Genomic DNA, 23062 nt, shown 5'->3' with positions numbered 1-23062 from the left:
TCCTCTGTCCCACCCCAGGGTGAAAATCCATCAATAGTCAACAAGGACGAGACACACACGGTGTGGACTGTCCAGGCTGGCATGCTGGAGAAGCTGGTGGAGCACCTGGTGCCCACCTTCCTGGGCAGTGATACCACTTACATCCACACCTTCCTATGTACATACAGAACTTTGGCTACCACCCTACAGGTGCTAGACCTGCTGTTTAAAAGATAAGCGCACTACCCCCCACAGCCCAGTGTTGATTTGGCCACCTACTAGCTGTGAGTCTTCAGAACGTCACTACACCTCTCTAAACCTCAGTTTGCTCCTTTGAACAGTGGGTGAATAAAGGATCAACCTCAGAGGGATACTGTAAGGGCTCAATGGAGTCCTCATGGAAAGTGCTTTCTGATGCCTGGCCCTGTGGAAAGGTCTGCTGGAGGGGCCATGGTTGTGCTAATTAATCATTTTCCTCTTCCACATAATGAAGCTTCTACCTCATCCCTTACTGTCCCTGTGGCCTTGGGCTGAGTAGTTTTCCCATTTGAAAAGGAGATTTGAGATTCCATTTAGGGGTCCCTGTTCTGGGTTAAGCCAGAGCAGGGATCCCTCGGGCGAGCTGGGGGCCCCAGGCCCACTCAAACATCTGTGATGCAGCTGGTTGGAGCTCACTCATTCATCACACAGAGAAGAGGCCCCGCTAGGTACAGACACTTGTCTAGGCACCGGCCGTAATCCAGGGCACAGAGCAGACAACACCCCTGCCCTCCCGGGCTCCATTCTAGTCCGGAGTCAGACAGTCACACTAGACTTCTCAGGCAAGGACTGTCCACAGTACAGTCGATGTCATGTCCTTCTGTCTCTTCTAGATATGGGTACATCCTCCCATACTCCAGTGAGGACGGCGGGCCCCTGGACCAAGTGAAACGGTGAGTGGGCTTTGGATCGAGTCAGAGGTGCTCCCCTCTCCACGCTGTGAGGGGAGTGTGGGGCCTGTGAATTGGGGATGCAGGCAGAACCCGGCATCCCACACATCTTGTGATGGCTACAGGAGGGCAGAGGTCTCAGGGATTCTCCTAGAAGAGAAGAAAGCACTCCTCGAGAGCTGCGGATGGGGCTGTGGGGGCTGTGGGAGAGCAGAGGGGGGCTGGAGGACAGAGTCAGTCCTTAAGAGAATCCATATCTGTCCCCTGCCCCTCCCAGCCCTGTCTCCACTCCCATCCTGGGACTCAGAACAGGAGGTGTGGGGAGCATCCTGCTCACTAATCTGGTAGAACCTCAACAGTGGGTGCTCAGCTGGTGCTCAGGGGCCTCAGTGAGTGCTCAGGGGCCAAATGACCCCCTCCCTGTTAAAGATTACAGTGGAGGGTGACCCACGTGGGGCACCTAGTCAACTAGGCAGCACGTAGGCATAGGCGCTAAAGTTTGAGGTATGAGGCAGGCCCTGGGAAGCCTGGGCAGGAGAAAAAGTCCGTCTGTTCCCTCATTGGTCAGATATCCATAAAGCACCCACTGTGTGCCAGTGAGGGCAATGAACAGAGCAGACTCCACTGCTCCCTGCCCTCATGGAGTTGACATTCCAATGGGCAGTGGGCCAGGAGACACACAGAGGAGTATGTCAGGCTTCCCTGAGGAAAAGGAGAGGTGATCACACCATTGACCAAGGGCTCTCCCTTACAAAGGGCTGGCTTTTTGCCAGCCCCTCCTTGGTGACCAGGCCTGTCTCTGTAGGATGGCCAGATTGGAAGTGGAGAGGAGTAAGACTGGCCTCTGGACAGCCAGGAGCAGGAGGAGGCATAGGAGCCGAGGCCCCCTCAGGGGTGCCTTGGGAGGGCCATGTGGAAGGAAAGGCCAGGCCTCCGACTCTGCTGTCCATCTGTCTATGCCCAGGACTGTATCCTCTATCCTGGGCACCTGGCTGGACCAGTACTCTGAAGATTATTTCCAGCCCCTAGAATTTTCCTGTCTGAAGATGCTGTTGGCCTATATGCAGCTCAATGTGCCAGGCTCGGACCTGAAGCGCCATGCCCATCTTCTCTTGGCACAGCTGGAGCACCCAGAGTCCACTGAGGCAGAGACGGAAGGTGAGGAGGACGTGGAGTGGGTGGTAGGCATGTGTGGAGGGGATGGGGCCGGGACCACAATGAACAAAACCTCCAGAGGCTGGGGTTAGGCCAGGAGCAATGAGTACGCTCAGATCTGTGGCCATGGATTACAGTCTGGAAAGATTTTCTAGGGGTGGGTTCTTGGACTGAGACTTCACTGATTGGTAAGAGAGGTTTCATGTCTTTGCAAGGTACATGGAAGGCAGTCATATTGATGACATTTTCTCTTCTTGGAGCTACAGCACCAGCTCCAGAGCAAAATCAAGAGCCACCTGAAGAGCTAATGCCAGCTCCAACTGTAGTGCCAGCTACAGCTCCAGAAGGAGAGCAAACCCATGCCATAGCTCCTGTTCAAGCTTAAGAGCTAGAACAAGCATCTACGCTATCTCCAGCTTCAGAGAAAGAATAGGCTCAAGCTACAGCTCTTGTTCAATCTCAAGAGCTAGAACAAGCACTTACGCCAGTGCCACATAAAGAGCCAGAGCAAGCTCAGGCAACAGCTCTCATTTAAGCTTAAAAATTAAACAAGCAACTACACCAGCTTCAGCTTTAGAATCAGAGCATGCTCAAGCCACAGCTTTAATTCAGGCTCAAGAGCTAGAACAAGCAGCTACACCAGCTTTAGATTCAAAGCCAGAGCAGGCTCAAACCACAGCTCTCATTCAAGCTCAGGAGCTAGAACAATCACCTGCACTTATCTCCAGCTTCAGAGCAAGAGCAGGCTAAAGTCAGAGCTCGTGCACGCTCAAGAGATAGAATTAGCATGTATGCCAGCTACAATTCCAGAGCCAGAGCAGGCTCAAGCCACAGCTCTCATTCAAGCTCAAGAGCCAGAGAAAGCAACTACACCAGCTTCAACTTCATGCAAGTGCAGATTCAAACCATAGCTCTTGTTCAAGGTAAAGCCCTAGAACAACCACCTGCACCATCTCCAGCTTCAGAGGAAGAGCAGGCTCAAGCCAGAGCTCTCACTCAATTTCAAGAGCTAAAACAAATACATAATTCTAGACTCAGAGCAGGCTCAAACCACAGCTCTCATTCAAGCTCAAGAACGGAACAAGCACTTACGATCATGAGTTTCATGGAGCCAAGGACATAGTGTGGGAGGTGGGCCAAGAGCTGGACTCAAATAGCGGCAGGTGGAGCAGGGCAAGAAGTACATACTGCTGTGTGCATGGCATGCCCGGCTGAGAGGACTTCACGTAGTGGAGGCTGGAGGTGTGCAGACTGTCCCAGTGTTCTCTGCTCAGTGTTCAAATTAAGAGCGTATTTGGTACCTCCATGGCATTCAAAAGCGTCACATCCAAAATAACTGCTGGGCTTAAAGGAGGGCTTGGAGCTGCCTGGGAGCCAAGAGGAGAGGTCGGCCCTGGCTGCAGGCCAGTCCTTCCACCCTGACCTGGGCGAAACTTCAGAGACTGGACTGTTGTCCCTGGGGCACTTCGCCCCTCTCCTGCTCTTCTTCTTTCTTCTGTGTTTGTGGAGGAGGGGAGACGGTTCTGAAGAAATAAACAAACAATACAAAAAATTTAATGGGTAAGCATTTAATATCTTATTTTCTGAGGGGCTTTTAATGATGATTTGTGGGAAGTGATTACTAATTTGGATGGTTCTCAATTATGTTTGTCTTAGAGAACACAGAGTTGTCACTTCCTTGAGCAGGTCATATAACAGTGATATTAGCACTAACAAACAACAATAGCATTTACTAGTGGTCAAAGCCTTTCTATACCATTTCAATTCCTATTAGCTACAAATGCCCATTTACCAGACTGGGAAAGGAATGCTTAGGGAGGTTAAGTAGTTTGTAGAGCCACTGAGCTCATGAGTGGCAGAGCTCATGTCGTTAGCTTCTGCTCACAGCCCCAGTGCCATACAGCCTCCCTTGGCTCAGGTCTGTGGCCTCTAAGATCCTGGTTTCTGGCATCCTTTTGATGTTGGTTATGCTGTGTCTCTTAAATGGACAGTTCAGTCACATGAGAGAGGAGACAACCAACCACTTTGTGTCGCACCCTTCAAAGCTCCTTGGGAATTAATTTGTCTGAGTTCCTCACATCCTTCTCTGCACAAGCAGGACCAAGTCCTGAGTACAAATTCTACCTCAAAAATACAAAAGGAAAATGAAGCTCTCCAGAGGACTGGAAAGGTTAAGGCTGTCTGGAACACTAGCCCGAGGGATGGTGCCTTGCGGGCATACAAGTTGGCCCTCATGGTGTTACAGCTTCAGGAGGAGCCTGATCTGAGCTGAGTGGGAGAGTGGTGGCTGGCCGAGTGGCCACTCTGCTCCTCTCCTGCTTCATGTCAACATCTCATGAGCCAGACAGCAAATGTGGAGTGATCTCTTCATGAGAGACTACTCTTGTGTATTTAAAATCCACTTATGAGACTAAAGAGCCTCTTCCCTGTTCTAATCCTTTTCTATTAATGTACATATTAATTCAAGTAGTTAATATTTTGACCCTGAGATGTTAGGAGCTCGATGTGTATATAATAAGTGTTGGTCAAACAAACGTATTTATTGGGCAACTACTACATGCTTGCATGGTGCTGGAGCTAGAAAGATGACTGAAATATAATACTTGTCCTCAAGGAGCAAACATACTAGTTGGAGATTCATTCACAAGTATTTATTCAGCACCTTTAAGTGCCCAGCACCAAGAAAGTGATAAAGAAGTAGCTATTTGTTGAACAGTGGTGATAAGTATAGAGGAGGACACTTCACCCAGCCCAGGAGGCGGGAGGTTAGGCTGGAGGGAAATGGAGGGAAGGTTAGACATCCTAAAGGAAGTGATGACTGAATGGCCTTAAAGGATGGCTGGAAGTTAGCTGGCTAAGGAAGGATGAGGGCTGGGCAGACCTTCAAGAACGATAGAAGAGGGCAAATTTCAGCAGTGAACGTGGGGCTGCGTGTGTGGCGAAAACAGCACTCCTTTCACGTGAAAATGTAGGACAGAGGAATAAGTTCTGGGCTGTTGGAGGCCAGCAGAGGTTGAAGGCACACTTCACCCACTTTACTGAATTGCCTAGAACATAGATCTTAATTAAGATTTCAGATGCACAAACTCAATGCTTTCCAGAAGATGTTCTGTAGAACACAAGATGCAAGGGATATTAATAAATGGCACTTGATAAATAGGTCCCAGGGTCAAATTTGTTCAGAAAATGCAAAAGTCCATTGTGAATCTTAAGCGGGGGAAAAGTTCACAGTTTTCCAGGTTTGGGCAGCTTTCCACTGAAGCATCTTAAGAAATTGGTACTCGGAGTGCAGGTTGCAAAATGCGGTGTTAGCACTCATGTTGCACGGATGCATACCTGACTGGTCTCCTAGGTCCAATTCTCCACAAAGACACACTGCTCTTCTGAGAGATCAACCAAGTTAGAGCAGGCTGGAGGGATGTGGCTGCAGACGCATTGATGATGGGAAGACCCAAAAAAGGAGCGTGAAAGCAGTTGTCCAGCTGACTGACTTGCAACTTAACCCACTGCTCCTCTGTGCTGGGTACTCTAAGTCCTTCAGCTCTACAAAGTGCCGGCTTCCTGCTATAGCTGAAAAGCATTTGCTCCTTTTTCCTCTTACTTTTTTGCATTTTCTAACCTCTTAAGGAAGTACAGTGGCTTGTGTGGATGTTAACGTCAACAGCTATTTTTACAGCTGGAATATTGGTTGACAGAAAGCAGGAATTCTTGATAGGGATATGAAAGATTGACTGGGGAATAATTTGACCAATAATTTTGGTCCCTTGACATTTGAGAAAACTGTGCTAGGAATTCTGTTTTTCAGAGTCAAAGGTAGCTAGCTAAATTTTTAAAAAGAAAGCATATAAGAGTTCTCTCATCTACATTGGAAATACCAGGGTTATTTGTGAGGGCTGATCATTCAGAGAGGACTGACGTACTCCTGGACATTAAAGGAAAAGAAAGTAATAGATTTCTCCTGATTCCATAGGGCATATGCTCTTGGTCACCTGTACAAAGTGATCACTGCCCCAGTTACTCTCCTGATGTCAGCATGCATCTCACAAGTGACAAATTTCAATAAGCTTTGTATTTTTCATGATGCTCAGAGGCTGTTAAAATCCTACAGAGAAAAAGGTCATGTAAGGTAGTGCATTGGGCTTGATGTGCTCTTCACTTGTTTGTGGACGTAGCCTTAATAAGGTGCGTCTAGAGGATGGGGAGAACTTGGACATGAGAAGAGGGGAGGGCACAGTGAGAGCAGAGATGGAGATGGGAACGTGGGACGTGCTGAGGGGCAGAGTACTTGTGTTTGTTTATCTTTCCCTCTTATCATAACTGATTGTGGCCTCTGTTCCTTGAAGGAGCCAAGGTTAGGACAGCGCAGGGTGGTGGGTGAGTGAGTTCTGACAGGGAAATGCACAGAAAGCAAAATTTTGTACTAAGCTTGGTTGTATCTACTTGTATCTGTTGTACTGGGACAGGTGTCTTCTATGTTTAGTTTACAGTCTAGAAAGAATTTTTCATCCATATAGACATCATATAAATTGCTTATTTTTTAATTGTATTAAAATACACATAACATAAAATTTACCATCAGCCATTTTAAAGTGTACTGTTCAGTGGTATTAAATACATTCACTCTGCTGTGCAGCCATCACCACCATACACCCCCATAACTTCTCATCTTGTAAAACAAACTCTATACCTATTAAACAATATCTCCCCATTATCCCCTCCCTCCAGACCCTGGCAACCATCATTATACTTTCTGTCTTTATGATTTTGACTATTCTAAATAACTCATTTAAGTGGAATCATAGAGTATTTGTCCTTTTGTGACTGGTTTATTCAAATTGCTTAATTTTTGAAAGGTTATGCTGTCTCTAGAATCTGGTCAAATGTTGGAGCCTCCGGTTACCACCCTCACCTCCCTCACATAATGTATCATATACATTGACTAACCTTAGGAAGTGAAGTAGCCTTATCCTGGATTTATTAGTAAAGATTAACTAGATACTTGCTCAGCTGCTTAAACATGTGTGTTATGACACACAAAAAATAGGGCTACTCAAAATTCATGGTGTGCAGGAAAGTGTCTTACACTATTTTCAGCTAACTTGATGTTGAAGCATTGTGGTTTTTGAGTCTTCTATGTGTGAGGCAAAATATTTGAGAAACTCATGAGTTTCATGTCATTTAAAGGGGAAGAAAATAGACACCTCTGTTCACTTTAGTGAGTGATAACTCACACCTGTGTCTCTCGCTTGCAATTTGAAGGTGTGGCGGTGGAAGAATGATGTTTTTATTCTAGGCAAGTATTTCTGAGAATAAGTACAATATGTTAACAAGGCAAGAAAGTCTCAGAATACTACTTTCTACTCCCTTTATCCAAAATGGACTAATGACTTACCAATACCATTTCTCCTTTGCATTTTTCCCTCTTTTTGCAGATGATGTCACAAAGTTCTGCTAACAGCCTCTTTGATAACCAGAGCTGTTTGGAACTCACTTTAGTGCACCCACTCCTGAGCTGCTGGGTCGCGTCTCCTTGCCCAGGGATCGGGTGCCATGGAAAGAAGATTCCCTGAGCTGCAGTTTGCTCTGGGCTTCTGTCCTCTCAGGCCATCCCCAGGCATAGGGGACAGAGATCTCATTTAGGGTGGGACTCTTGAGCTTTATTCTTAGAGTCAGAATGCTTGGTGAGGTCATTGAAGAGTTCTGGAAGGGTCCTTGATTGAAAATTTCATGGCAGCCTTTTTGGCGTATTCTCTAGGCTGAGCTTCAACCTTTTTGGCACAGGACTTCTTGAATGTATCTAGCACAGTGCCTGGCACATAATAGTGCTCGATAAATAGCATTCACTTCTTTTCCCTGCAAGAGAATTAGAAAAAATGAATTATAGAGAAGTTTTAGAAGAGAAAGAGACAACTATGTACAGAGTACAGGTGAGGTGAGGATCAGGGATGCTTTGTGGATAACGCTGATTTGAGCCAAGAATCAAAAGATAAGTTCATTCATTCCACAGATGCCATAGAATACCTACTAAGTTTCAGGTACTTCTATGGAATAAGAATATCTTGGTGACCAAAAACAAACTCAAGGATTTACAACCTGGTGAGGGAGACTAATATTCATTAAATAACAACATAAATATGCATTTACATGGGAAGCAACCTAAATGACAACAGGAAAATGGTGAAATAAATTATGATATGTTCTTTTAATATTATGTAGCCATTACAATTGTTTTAAATAATTGTAAAATTATTATAACAACTCTGGATATTTTAAAAGTGGGATATAAAAGTGTATAGTATAATCTCTATTTATAAAAACAAATGCATGTTTGCCTGTGTATAGGAATATTGATTATATACCACACTGAGCAATGGCTATCCCTAGTGATGAGATTAGAAAGCACAGAGCATGTTCTCATTAAAGGGTAATGTTTCTGCCAGGAGGAAAGTAGATTTGTTTTTCCATTGTTTGAATTTGTAACTTGAAAAAATACATGCTTTGCCTGCTTTAAATGAGGAACTCAAGCCTTAACATGGATTCTTGCTCTCTCTTTGGGTTGTTTCATTTTGGTTTTGATGGGGTAGAGAGTAAGGTGAAGGCCCCTCAGGACTCTCCTTGCTGAGCGGAAAAGTGTGGTCCTGGGGAAAGCCCTCACACAGTGGGGCTCCTGGAGATGTGGCGTACGGGCACTAATTCCCTTTCGGTGCGTGCCTAAGCAGGATTCATCCTCCTTTGGCTGCTGTTTCTTTTTTTTCTGTTATGTTTGAAGACAAAAATGTGTGTACAAAGGGAAAGTTCCAAAAATGCTTCCAGGGATGATGATGAGAGTTTGGTTTTCAAGTGAGTCTTCCTAGGCATCTGATTAAACTCCTCTGTCATTAATTAAAATCCGGATTATTCTGGATTAGTACCATCATTTCACAGTGATAGCTCCCATCTTCTATAACTAAATGTATACCTTTCATTTTTGTTGCTGTTAAATTAGACATCCATTTATACTAAATTCTAGTACAGACCCACATTAAATGCAAGCACCCCACCTTGAATTGTGGGATAATAATTGGGAATAGTCTTCTGATTAGCTTTGTTTTAAGGATGTAGGAAAATATTCTAATTTAACAGGAGACTGCCCAATCCCCCTCACTCATACTCCCTCTCCCCTGAATCCACTATGGGCATAGTTATTTGAGAATGACAGTCTAAAGAATAATGATGTACTCTCACAGAGCAGACCTGCTGCCCCATGAGTTTTGAGCATGAATAATATAAAGGAAGGAGGCCCTTTTTTTCTCGTTTTATTTTTTTCAAACACTAGGGGCCTTGAATCAGCCTCTTTATTGGCAATGTCATGTCATGAAAGATTAACAGCTTGAGATTCAGGAGACCCAGGTTCTGGCGAAGCTCTGTTCCCAGGAGTTCTCATATGACAAAGGGCAATCTCTGCCTCAATTTCCTAAGCTGATTTTTCTGGTCCATCACACCTCTGAAATATACTAAATCTACATCTTTTCACCAGTGTTACTTTGTAGTTTTAAATCATAGATGATGGTGGCATATTTATGGTATCCTGGTGCCTCCTATTTTATCCTTCTCGGCTTTCAAGATATTATGGCATATGTTGAGTTAGAAATCCTACTGTAGTAAGAATGACTTGGAGAAGTTTACTTCCAGTAGATGAGCTCAGTTTTGCGCTAACATGCCCTTCTTTCTCCACCTGTGCCCCTGGACATGACCATGTAAACCTTCACCAGCCAACTTCTGTTGTGGAGGGCAGCCATGAAGAAATTCACTACTCTTGGCCTTGAACAGAGGCAGTGCTCTGGCTGAGAAGTTACAGGGAGATGAAGTCACTAGTGCTACTATCAGGGATGCAATGTCAAAACTTACCTTTCTGAAATGGTCCTGTTCTTTGCGGTGGGTAGGTTCTGTAGCAACATAGTGTTTCAGTTACACTATGGCCTGATTGATTTCCATACACTCTGCTGAACATTGTTTCTATAAAAATTGTGTGATTGCCAACCAATTCATAAACAAGTTGATAGAAGGTAATTCTTTTATAATTTGGGATAGACCACCCGGTATAATAGTTTCAAGTTCCTGTAGTATACTGATTTATCAAATAAGTCACGTGCTTTACCTTAGCTCAATTTCTCTCGACATCAGAGTGATGGCTGAAAATTATGAATGTGAGTGAAACCAAGAATGAATTCACCAGTGTCTCTGAATTGACTTTGCTCATTGCGCTGCCACAGTTGAGGTACACTGAGTCCTGTACTTGACTGAATCTTATCCATCCATTAAGGTCTCACTTTCCTGCTTCTGTGATTTCCCTTTCTTTGAATGTCTCTGGGACCTACTTCATTAGGCACTGTCACGCTCATTGATTTCTTTTTCTGTTTAATATTCTGAAATAGGTTTTAAACCCCATGAGGGTAGGAAATGTATCTTATACTACTTCTGCATGAGCAGCACCACATGGCTCAGTGTTATATGTCCAAATAAGAAGCTATGTTTCTCAAGCTGGGTCACAGGCAATATCACAGTAATAAAGGGATCAATTCTCTAAGAAGACATAACAATTCTTAATGTATATGCACCTAACAACAAAGCATCAAAATATGTGAGGCAAGAAGTGATAGAACTGCAAAGAGAAATAGATGAATCCACTATTATAGTTGGAGACTTCAACAACATTCTATCAATAATGGACAAATCCAGCAGGCAGAGTATCATTAAGGATACAGCTGAAAGGAACAGCATCATCAATCAACTAGATCTAACTGACATTATAGAATACTTCATCCAATGACAACAGAGTACACATTCTTCTCAAACTCACATGGAACATTCAACAAGATAAATCATATTCTGGCCCAATAAAACACACCTTAACAACTTGAAAAGAATAGAAATCATATGAAGAACGTTCTCAGAGTACAACTGAATTAAAGTAGAAATAAACAAGAGAAAGACAGCTGGAAAATCTTCACATACTTGGAGATTAAAAAACACACTACTAAATAAAACACAGGTCAAAGAAGAAGTTTCAAGAGAAATTTAAAAATTTTTTGAACTAAATGAAAATAAAAATGCAACACATCAAAATTTGTGAGGTGCAGTGAAAGCAGTGCTTAAAGGGAAATTATAACATTGCATGCATATATTAGAAAAGAAGAAAGATATAATATCAATAATCTAAGCTTGTACCTTAGGAAACTAGGAAAAGAGAAGCAAATTAAATCCAAAATAAGCAGAAAAAAATTAGAGCAGAAATTAACGGAATTGAAAACAGGAAATCAATAGAGAAAACCAGTGAAACCAAAAGCTGATTCCTTGAAAAGATCAATAAAATTGATAAAACTCTAGTCAGGCCAAAAACAAAAAACAAAACAAAACAAAAACAAAAAAGGAGAGAGACAGAGAGGAGACAATACTCATATTAGAAATGAAAGAGGAGCCATCATTACTTATTCCATAGAAATGAAAAGGATAATAAAGGAATATTATAAACAACTCTATGCCCACAAATTTGAGAACCTAAACGAAATGGACCAATTCCTTAAAAGACACAACCTACCAAAACTCACACTAGAAGAAATAGATAATTTGAATAGTCCTATATCTATTAAAGAAATGGAATCAATAATCAATGACCTTCCCAAACAGAAAGTGCCAGGCCCAGATGGGTTCACTGGTAAATCCCACTAAACATTTAAGGAAGAAATTCTACCAGTTCTCTACAATCTCTTCCAGAAAATGGAAGCAGAGCAAATACTTCCTAACTCATTCTATGAGGCCAACATTACCAGAATACCCAAATCAGACAAAGACATTACAGGAAAAGAAAACTATAGACCAATATCACACATGAACATCAAGTCCTCAATAAAATTTTAGTAAATTGACTCCAAAAATGTATAGATAGAACTATATTCCACAACCTAGTGAGATCTATTCCAGGTATGCGAGGCTGGTTCAACATCTGAAAATCAATTAATGTAATTCATCACATCATCAGGCTACAGAAAAATCATATAATCATATAAATAGCTGTGAAAAAGCACAAAACCAATTCATGATAAAAACTCTCCACAAACTGGCAATAGAGAGCAACTTTCTCAATTTTATAAAGAACATGTACAAAGAAACCTAATACTTACATTGAGAAAATAGATGCTTTCCTGATAAGATCAGGAGAAAGGAAAAAATGTCCCTTATTACCATTCCTATGCAACACTGTACTAACAGTCCTAGGAAATGCAAGAAGACAAGAAAAGGAAATAAAAGGTACATAGATTGGGAAGGAAGAAATACAATTATATTTTTTCACAGATGACATGATTATCTATGTAGAAATCCCAAAGGATCAATAAAAAAAAACTCCTGGAATAACCAATTATAATAAGAAGTTACAGCAAGTTTGCAGGATACAAGATCAATATATAAAATTCAATTGCTTTTCTACATTCCATTAATAGAATTTGAAATTAAAAACGTGTCATTTACATTAGGACTAAAAAATGAAATACTTAGGTACATATCTAACAAAATAAGTACAAGATCTATATGAAGAAAACAACAAAACTGATGAAATAAATCAAAGAAGATCTAAATAAATGGATAATCCACATTCATGAATAGGACTCAACATTGTCAAGATGGCAGTACTTCCTGACTTGATCTACAGATTCATTCCAATCCAAATCAAAATCCCAATCAGTTATTTTGTAGATACTGACAAATTGATTCTAAAGTTTATATGAAGGCAAAAGATCCAGAATAGCCAAGAAAATACTAAAGAACAAAGTCAGAGGAATACCACTACTCAAGTTCAAGAATTACTATAAAGCTATAGTAACCAAGACATGGGGTATTGGTGACAGAAAGAAAAAGAGATAAATGGAATAGAATAGAGAGCCCAGAAATGCACTCTTACAAATACAGTCAACTACTCTTTGACAAAGGAGCAAAGCATTCAGTTTTCAACAATGGTGAAAAGGTAATTTTCAACAAATGGTGCTGGAACAATTGAACATCCACATTCGAAAAAAAGAAGAAAAAGAAAGAAAAGAAAAAAGAATCTAGACACAGACCTTACATCTTTCAACGAAATTAACTCAAAATAGATCATAGTGCAAAATGTAAAACTATAAAACTCCTAGGAGATAATATAGGAAAGGATCTAGATGACCTTGGGTTTGGCAATGACTTCTTAGATAAACACCAAAAGCACAATCCATGAAAGAAAAAATTGATAAGTTGGGGTGCATTAAAATTAAAACTTCTGCTCTATAAAAAACAGTTAAGAGAATGAAAAGACAAGCCACAGAGTGGGAGAAAATATTCGCAAAACACAAATTTGAAAAAGGACTGGTATCCAAAATAGACAAAAACTATTAAAACTCAACAATAAGAAAAAAACCCTGGTAACAAAATAGGTAAAAGATCTCAACAGATACCTTACCAAAGAAGATATGTGGATGGCAAATAAGTATATGAAAAGATGGTCAACATCCCATGTCATTAGGGAATTGCAAATTAAAACAATGAGATACCACTACACACCTATTAGAAAGGCTGAAATTCAAAACACTGATAACACCAAATGCTGGTGAGGATGTGGAAGAGGAAGAACTCTCATTCATTGCTGGTGGAAATGCAAAATGGTATAGCCACTTTGGAAGACAGTTTTCCAGTTTTTCACAAAGCTAAATATACATTTGTCTTACAATCCAGCAATCACATCCTTGGTATTCACCCAAAGGAGTCAAAAACTTGCATCCACATAAAAACCTGCACACAAACGTTTACAGTAGCTTAATTAATAACTGTGAAAACTTCGAAGCAACCAAGATGCCCTTAAATAGGTGATGGATAAACTGTAGTATACCCATACAATGGAATATTATTCACTGATAAAAAGAAATGAGCTATCAAACCATGAAAAGACATGGAGGAACCTTAAATGTATATTGCTAAGTAAAAGGAGTCAGTCTGAAAAGGCTACATACTATATGATTCCAACTATATGACATTCTGTAAAAGGCCAATATTTTTACTATGGAGACAGTAAAAAGATCAGTGGTTGCCAGGGGTTGGAGGGTGGTGAGGAATACATGGGAGAGAACAGGAAATATTTTAAAACAGTGGAACTATTCTGCATGATACTGTAATAATGAATACATGTCATTTCATTATGGATTTGTCAAAACCCACAGAATATACAACACACAGTGAACCCTAATGTAAATTATGGACTTTAGTTAACAATAATGTTTCTATATTGGCTAATCAACTATAATAACACATATACCACACTAATGCAAGATGTTAATAATAGGGAAGCTGGAGAGGGGAAGGAGATATAAGGGAACTCGCTGTACTTTCCATTCAATTTTTATGTAAACCTAAAACTACTCTAAAAAATAAAGACTATTAATTAAAAAAACATCCAAATGATGACCACAAAGAGTAGAATAGATAAGAATAGAATAGATAGAATATATATAGATAAATAATTTACAGTACATTTATATAACAGAATACTACACAGCAGTTAAAATGAATAAATTGACATTAAATGTAATCCCCATGGTGGTTAACCACACAAAAAAACAGCTATGGAATATACAGAAGAGGAAACGAGAAGGGAATTAATTAAGATGTTTCACTAAACATCTAAACAGATGTTTAAATGTCAGCTAAACACAAAAGAAGACAGTAATGCAAGAAATGAGGGACAAAAAACGTACAAGGCATACAGAAAATAACAAAACGATAGAAGTCAGTCCTTCTTTATCAGCAATTACTCTAAATGTAAATGAATTAAACTCTCCAATCAAAAGACAGAGATTATCAGAATAGACTTAAAAACATGATTCAACTATATGCTGTCTACAAGAAACTAACTTGAGCTTGAATAAAATAAGTTGAAAGTGAAAGAATGGAAAAAGATATTCCATGTAATTAATAAGCAAAAGAGAGCAGAGATGGCTCTACTAATATCATACAAAAAAAGACTTTAAATCAAGAAAGGTGGGCCGGCCTGGTGGCTTAGTGGTTAAGTGCGCACGCTCCGCTACTGGCGGCCCAGGTTCGGATCCTGGGCGTGCACCAACGCACTGCTTCTCTGGCCATGTTGAGGCCGTGTCCCACATACAGCAACTAGAAGGATGTGCAACTATGACATACAACTATCTACTGGGATTTTGGGGGGAAAAAAAAAGGAGGAGGATTGGCAATAGATGTTAGCTCAGAGCCGGTCTTCCTCAGCAAAAAGAGGAGGATTAGCATGGATGTTAGCTCAGGGCTGATCTTCCTCACAAATAAGTAAATAAATAAATAAATAAATAAATCAAGAAAGGTTATAAATAAAAAAGGACATTATATATTAATAAAAGGTTTATGTAGCAAGAAGATATAACAATCATAAACATTTATGTACCTAATAATAGACTATCAACATAAATGAAGGAAAAATGGACAGAATTAAAGACAGAAATTGATGGTTCTACAATAATAGTTGGAGACTTCAATACTTTACTCTTAATAATGGATAGAACAAGAAAGAAGTAAGGAAACAGACAACTTAACACAATAAACCAACTAGATCTAACAGACACATACAGAATACTCTACTCAACAACAGAATGCACATTCTTCTCCAGTGCACTTGGGACATTCTCTAGGGTAGACCATATGTTAGGCCACAAATTTAAGTCTCAATACATTTTTAAAGATGGCTACCATACAAAGTATGTTCTCTTATCACAATGCGATAAAGTTAGAAATCAATAACAGAAGGGAAACTGGAAAATTCAAAAATTTGTGCAAATTAAACAATACACTCTTAAGCAACCACTAATTCAAAGAAGAAATCACAAGAGAAAAGAAAAAATACTTAGACACTAAAGAAAATAAAAACGCAACATATCAAAACTTAAGAGACACAGTGAAAGCAGTGTTAAGGGGAAATTTATAGCTATAAATATTTACATTAAAAAAGGAGAAAGATCTTAAATCAACAATAGTTATTTAAGTTCAACAGTTCTAAGTTTACAACTTAAGAAACTAGATAAAGAAGGATATGGTGGTTACCAGGGACTAACCCCCAGGTGGAGGAATAGAAGAGATGTCGTTTAAAGGTACACTTGCAACTAGTAAATAAATAAGTCCTGGAGATCTAATGCACAATATAGTGATTATAAACAACAATATTTTCTTATAAACATCTAATATGCAAGAGACTAGATCTTAATTATTCCCACCACAAAAAAGAAATGATAATTATGTGACACAATAGAGGTGTTAGCTTAGGCTACAATCATATTGTAATATATAAATGTGTCAGATCAACATGGTGTTAAACTTCCACAATGTTATATGTCAACTATATTTCAGTTAAGAAAAATCAACAGCCTAACTTTACAATTTAAGGAACTTTAAAGAAGAACAAACTAAATGCAAAGCTAGTAGAAGAAAAGAAATAATAAAAACTAGAGTAGAGATAAATAAAATAGAGAATGAAAAAACAGAAAAGCAACACAACCAAAAGTTTGTTCTTCAAAATCATTAACAAAATTATCAAACCTTTAGCTAGATTGACTAACGAAAAAAGAAGACTCAAAGTGCTAAAATCAGAAATAAAAGTGTAGGCACTACTGACTCTATAGAAATAAAAAGGATCATAAGAGCATACTATGAACAATTGTATGCCAACAAATGGGACAACCTAGATAAAATGAACAAATTCCTAGATACATTCCTAGAAACCTCCCAAGACTGGATCACTAAGAAATGGAAAATCTGAATAGACCCATAACTAGTAAGGAGATCAAATCAGTAATCAAAAACCTCCTAACAAAAAAAAACTCTTGACCCGATGGCTTCACTGGTGAATTCTACTAAACATTTAAAGAAGAATAAACAATCCTTTCCAAACTCTTTCAAAAAATGGAAAAGGAGAGAACACCTCCAAACTCATTCTATAAGATTAATATCCCTTAAGAATATTGATGCAAAAATCTTCAACAAAATACTAGCAAACCAAATTCATCAGCATGTTAAAAGGAATTATACACCACGACTAAGAGGGATTTATTCCTGGAACGCAAGGATATTTCAACATGCAAAAATTGATCAATGCAAAACACCACATCAGAAGCAAGAAAAAAAAAACATGATGATCTCAATGGAAGCAGAAAAAGCATTTGACAAAATTCAATACCCTTTCATGATAAAAACACTCAAGAAACTAGGAACAGAATAAAACTACTTCAACATAACAAAATTCATATATGAGAAACCCACAATGGAACATCAGACTGAAATCTTTTCCTCTAAGATCAGGAACAAGGCAAGGATGCCCACTTTCACCACTTTTATTCAACACAGTATTGGAAATTCTTGCCAGAGCTCTTAGTCAAGAAAAAGAAATAAACAGGATCCACACTGAAAGAGAAGAAGTAAAATTATCTCTGTTGACAGATATGATTTTATATGTAGAAAATCCTAACATTCCACAAAAGACTGTTACAATAAATAAATTCAGCAGAGTAGTAGAATACAAAATCAACACACAAAAACAGTTGTGTTTCTATATACTAATAAGGAATATCCTGAAAAGGAAAGTAATAAAACAATCCCATTTACAATAGCATCAAAAATAATAAAATACTTAGGAATTAACTTAACCAAGGAGGTAAAAACCCCTATAACGATTTTTGCAGAAATAGAAAAGTCCATCCTAAAATTCATATGGAATCTCAAGGGACAATGAATAGCCAAAACAATAGAAGAACAAAGTTGGAGGACTCACACTTCCTGATTTCAAATGTACTACAAAGCTATAGTAATCAAAACAGTGTGGTACTGGCATAAAGACACATTATATAGACTAATGCAATAATATAGAGATCCAAGAAATAAACCATTGCATATGTGATCGAATGATTTTCAACAAGGGTGCAAAGACCATTCAATGGGAAAAGGAGAGTCTTTTCAACAAATGGTGCTGGGAAAACTGGATATCTACACGTAAAAGAATGAAGTTGGAACCTTACCTTACACCATATACAAAACTTAACTCAAAGTGGATCAAAGATCTAAATGTAAGAGCTAAAAATATAAAACTCTTAGAAGAAAACATAGCAGAAAAGCTTCATGACATTGGATTTGGCAATGATTTCTGGATATGACAAAAAAATCAGTTGTGATTCTATACACTAATAATGAACTATCAGAAAGAGAAAATAAGAAAACCATTCCATTTACAACTGCATCAAAAAGAATAAAATATCTAGGAATAAACTTAACAAGGTGAAAGACCTGTACACTGAAAACTGTAAGACACTGAAGAAAGACACTGAAGAAGACTCAAATAAATGAAAAGATATTCCATGCCCATGAACTGAAAGAATTAATATTGTTAAAATGTCCATACTACCCAAAGAAATCTACAGATTCAATGCAATACCTATCAAAATTCCAATGGCATTTTTCACAGAAATAGAACAAACAATCCTAAAATTTGAATGGAACCACAAAAGAGTCTGAATAGCCAAAGCAATCTTGAGAAAGAAGAACAGAGCTGGAGGCATCACACTTCCTGATTTCAAACTATATTACAAAGCTATAGAGTAATTAAAACAGTATGGTATTGGCATAAAAACAGACACACAGATCAATGGAACAGAATAGAAAGCCCAGAAATAAACCTACTCATATATGGTCAATTAATTTACCACAAAGGAGCCAAGAATATACAATGGGGAAAGGACAGTCTTTTCAATAAATGGTGCTGGGAAAACTGGACAGCCACGTGTAAAAGAATGAAAGTAGACCACTATCTTACACTATACACAAAAATTAACTCAAAATGCGTTAAAGACTTTAATGTAAGACTTGAAACCATAAAACTCTTAGAAGAAAAAATAGGCAGTACGCTCTTTGACATCAGTCTTGGAGATGATTTTTTTAATCTGACACCAAAAGCAAAGGTAACAAAAGCAAAAATAAACAAATGGGACAATATCAAACTAAAAAGTTTCTGCACAGAAAAAGAAACCATCAACAAAACAAAGAATAGGCAACCTACCAAATGGGAGAAAATATTTGCAAATCATATATCTGATAAGGGGTTAAAATCCAAAATATATAAAGAACTCATACAACTCAATAGCAAAAAACCAAACTATCCAATTAAAAAATGGGCAGAGGATCTGAATAGACATTTTCCCAAAGATGACATACAGATGGCCAAGAAGTACATGAAGAGGCTCAACATCATTAATCAGGGAAATGCAAATCAAAACAAAGAGATATCACCTCACACCTGTTACAATAGCTATTATCAAAAAAAACAACAAATAACAAGCGTTGGAGAGGATGTGGAGAAAAGAGAAGCCTTGTGCACTGTTGGAAGGGATGTAAATTGGTACAGCCACCATAGAAAACAGCATGAAGGTTCCGCAAAAAATTAAAAATAGAACTACCATTAAAAACATGAGCTAGCTATTCTACTTCTGGGTATTTATCCGAAGAAAACAAAAACACTAACTTGAAAAGAATAATGCACCCACATGTGCATTGCAGCATTATTTACAATAGCCAAGATACAGACACAACATAAGTGTCCATTGATGGATGAATGGATAAAGAAAATTTGGTGTATAGATATATATTATAATATATATAATATTCCATTATATTTTTATTCAGCCATAAAAAAGAAGGAAATGTTTCCATTTGCAACATGAATGGACTCTCAGGGCACTATGCTGAGTGAAATAAGTCAGCCAGAGAAAGGAAAAGTACCATATGATCTCCTTTATATGTGGAATCTAAAAAAAAAAAAAAAATGAGCTCATAGATACAGAGAACAGATTGGTGGTTGCAGGAGCAGGGAGTGGGTGAAACGGGTGAAGAGGGTCAAAATTACTGTCAACTTAAAAAGCAAATTTGTCTGTTATTTTATCTCAAAATGAGTTTATTTGGGAATAGCCAAAAGAACTGCAATTTGAGATGTGCACGCTGTGGTGAACCATAGGCAAATCCAAAGAATAAAGGAGGGGAGCTTCTTTTATGGAGAAAAAGAGGGAGCAGGGAGGGGCTGTTTAAACAAAAATCCATTGGGAGAAAGTAACAGTTCAGAGCAGCAACGGCTTCTCATTGGCTGAGCTGCGGTGTTTCTCATTGCTAGCTGCTGCTGGGTGGGGAGAAACACCTCCCTTCAGTAGTAAACTAGTTTTACTTCCTGTCCAAGATGCAAGCATCTGTATCTTCCTGTTTGGTGTCATTGCAGATGTGTGATAGGGCGTGAGAGCTTCCCCTACAGGCCTTCCTGACTCCAATTTAGTTAACATTTCGTTTATTAATTTGCACATTTTCCTCTTTTGGTCAAGATCTTTCTCTCCAAAAATCGCTGATCAACAGTCAGGTTCTCTGCACATAGTGGTCATGTCCCTCAGCGCCAGAAAGGACCTTTCCTCATTATCATGTCCCATGTTGGAGGGAAGGTGCACAGTGGTTGGAAACCACTTAGGCCACGTTTGAGTTAGAAGGAAGGTTAGGAGGGAGAACCCTCAGGCATTTCCCATCTAAAGTCTATATTTCTCCAAGGTCACAGGCCTTGGAGATCATCTCAAAGTGCTGAGCCAGCATCACCTCATTGGGCACATCATTTCTACAGAGGTTCGACGGGCAATATGTACAGAACTTCACAACAAGTATACAGAGTAAGATTAAGAACAATACAACAAGCCCAGTTTGTAGGATGGTTCTAAACCAGGAGCCTAGGCCTGAAGGTAACCAGGTGAACAAATCAAAAGACAGTGGATTGTTAGGTGAAATCAGTTGTAGCCAATGTGCTTGCTCTCTAATCTTATGTAAATGGGTTTCGATTTCTCCAGAAGCATTCATCCGTGTGCAACAGGAGGTGTTCGCCACTTCACAGGTACCTCCTTGCACAGCAGGCAGATAATCCAGGTCCACATGATTATTTAAAACTACCTTGGGCAATGAGTTAAGTGACCAATGCTGAGCTGAAACTGCTTTGGCTGTGGAGTTGGCCAACTGTTCTAGAGTCAGGGAGAGATTCCTGATCATTTGTTTGTTGGCACTCACTCTGATCCACAGGAAAAAAGTTCTCCCCATGGAGGCAGATCCAGGGTCACATATGCCTCCTAGAAGTTCTTATTTAGAGCGACTATGGAGATTCAATGAGAGACACCAATGAGAAGTCTCTGGTTATGCAGAGAACAGCACAGTGAATACGGCAAGGGCACACTGTCCTTGTATTCCCCAGCTGTCAAGGCAATGAGTTGCCCAAGAATAGAGGCCACTACTAAAACCTCCACAGACGAAGATGTAACCAGGGGGTGTACACAAGGCCCCCACATAAGTGATATCACCTATAGACTCACTCATCGGCATATAGGCATTAGCATTATATCACCAAGGCTCAGATACTATGTTGTTACATACTGAGAGGTTGCCTAAATACATGGGTACATCAAGCAATTTACAGATGGCCTGAGTTACACTGGTGGCCCCACAGAATTTTTCATATAAATATTCAAAAGATCTTGTTTTTCCTTACCAAGCCTGAGTCAAATTAAAATAAGTAACACATTTAGGTGGGCTTAGCACCCTGACACGGTAAAACAGGGCAGCAGATCAATTTAGACAAAGAGCAGTATCTGGAATCTCAGTGAAATTACTAATTGGGTGAACTAAGGGGTCATTACTCTCTTGGACAGACCAAGGTTTCTGATGGCAAATCCAGCAGTCAGAGAGGTTTCCCCCTTTTCTGAGGGATTGGGTAATGTGAACAAGAACATTGTCCTTCCAGGAAAGAGATGGGGAAAACAAAGCAAGACACAACAGCGGGAAGAGGGAATACAGGCCTGGCCCCCGCCATCTTGGGAAAGCTGTCTGCCTCAGATGTCAGCTGCTTCTCTTCCTACCCAATTTGATTTGGAGGTCTCCAGTGTTTGCTCAGGACCAGATGTCAGGTGGAGCCTTCTTTAGCTGTGAGGTGTGTACCCAAGGCTTGAGTCCCTCAAGTTAGGTTGCCATCTGGGTAGTGAGGAGGACCTAGGACAGTCCCTTCCAAGGAGATTTCAAGGGCAGTAAAATTAGAAACGTCAGTTTGGCTTATCATAGCCATTTAAGGAAACTAGATGTATTTAGGATCCAGTCCAGTTTCAGGCATATAACCAAACATTAAAGATAATTAATAGGACTAGAATTTAATATCTACAAAGGTACAAACAATTTCTCTCTCCACAATTATCCCTATTTTTATTAAAGATAGTCATAGTAAAACTAATTTGTTTGTATTAAACTTGGCCTGATTATTTATATAAATGCAGCAAAAACAGTGATTGACCAAATAAGCTTTTTTTTTAAAGATTGCTTTGCTGAAACCTTGTGAGCAAAGAACTAGGCTGATTTTTCAAGCAGTTCCTTAAAGCTGTCTGGTCATATCTGAGTTGATGTACATCTTTCTTGAATATAACATTCTAGTGAAAGCCTTGGTAATGTAGCCAATACTTTCAGTTGTCCTGGTACAAGCAGAACAGACCTTCACTGAACCCATGCAAATACATATACTGTCATGAAAAGAATACTTACGAGTTTCTGAATTCTGGAAGGATCAGGCAGAGAGAAAAAGATAACCGTTTCAACCCTGTTGCCAAGATACACTTTACCAAATTGCCGTCAGTTACAGACAGCTTAAAGGAGAGGAGAAAAAGGCGTGCTTTATGTCTAGAAAACAAAACATCAAAGCAATCAGTCCTCCACTCAACTTGCAGAAACTCCACCCAGTTCAGTGTTATGATCTTCAAGTTATCAAAACCTGTATTCCAGAGCACTTGTCAAAGTCTTTTCCATGAATCTTTTTAAAAATAAAACATATTTGTAAAAGCATCAGAGTAAAATAATAACTGTCTGTAACTGAAAAAAAGACTAAAAAAAAAAGTCAATGAGTAAATGCA

At 39.4% G+C, this 23062-nt stretch overlaps 1 long non-coding RNA gene across 2 annotated transcripts in view; it reads right to left on the bottom strand.

Moving 5' to 3' along the window:
* The window catches only part of LOC131410598 (uncharacterized), a 48826-nt gene that overhangs the window by 14203 nt on the left and 11561 nt on the right, over positions 1-23062 (bottom strand). For both annotated transcript variants that reach the window (XR_009221351.1, XR_009221352.1), the window contains exons 2-3: positions 7456-7916; positions 3365-3586 (exon numbers count right to left, since the gene is read on the bottom strand). This is a non-coding gene — a long non-coding RNA (uncharacterized LOC131410598). The remainder of the gene's footprint in view (positions 1-3364; positions 3587-7455; positions 7917-23062) is intronic.

Source organism: Diceros bicornis, chromosome 10, assembly GCF_020826845.1.
Source record: "Diceros bicornis minor isolate mBicDic1 chromosome 10, mDicBic1.mat.cur, whole genome shotgun sequence".
NCBI lineage: Eukaryota > Metazoa > Chordata > Mammalia > Perissodactyla > Rhinocerotidae > Diceros > Diceros bicornis.
Note: the sequence above shows the minus strand (reverse complement) of the source record. Positions and strands in the feature narration are given on the sequence as shown.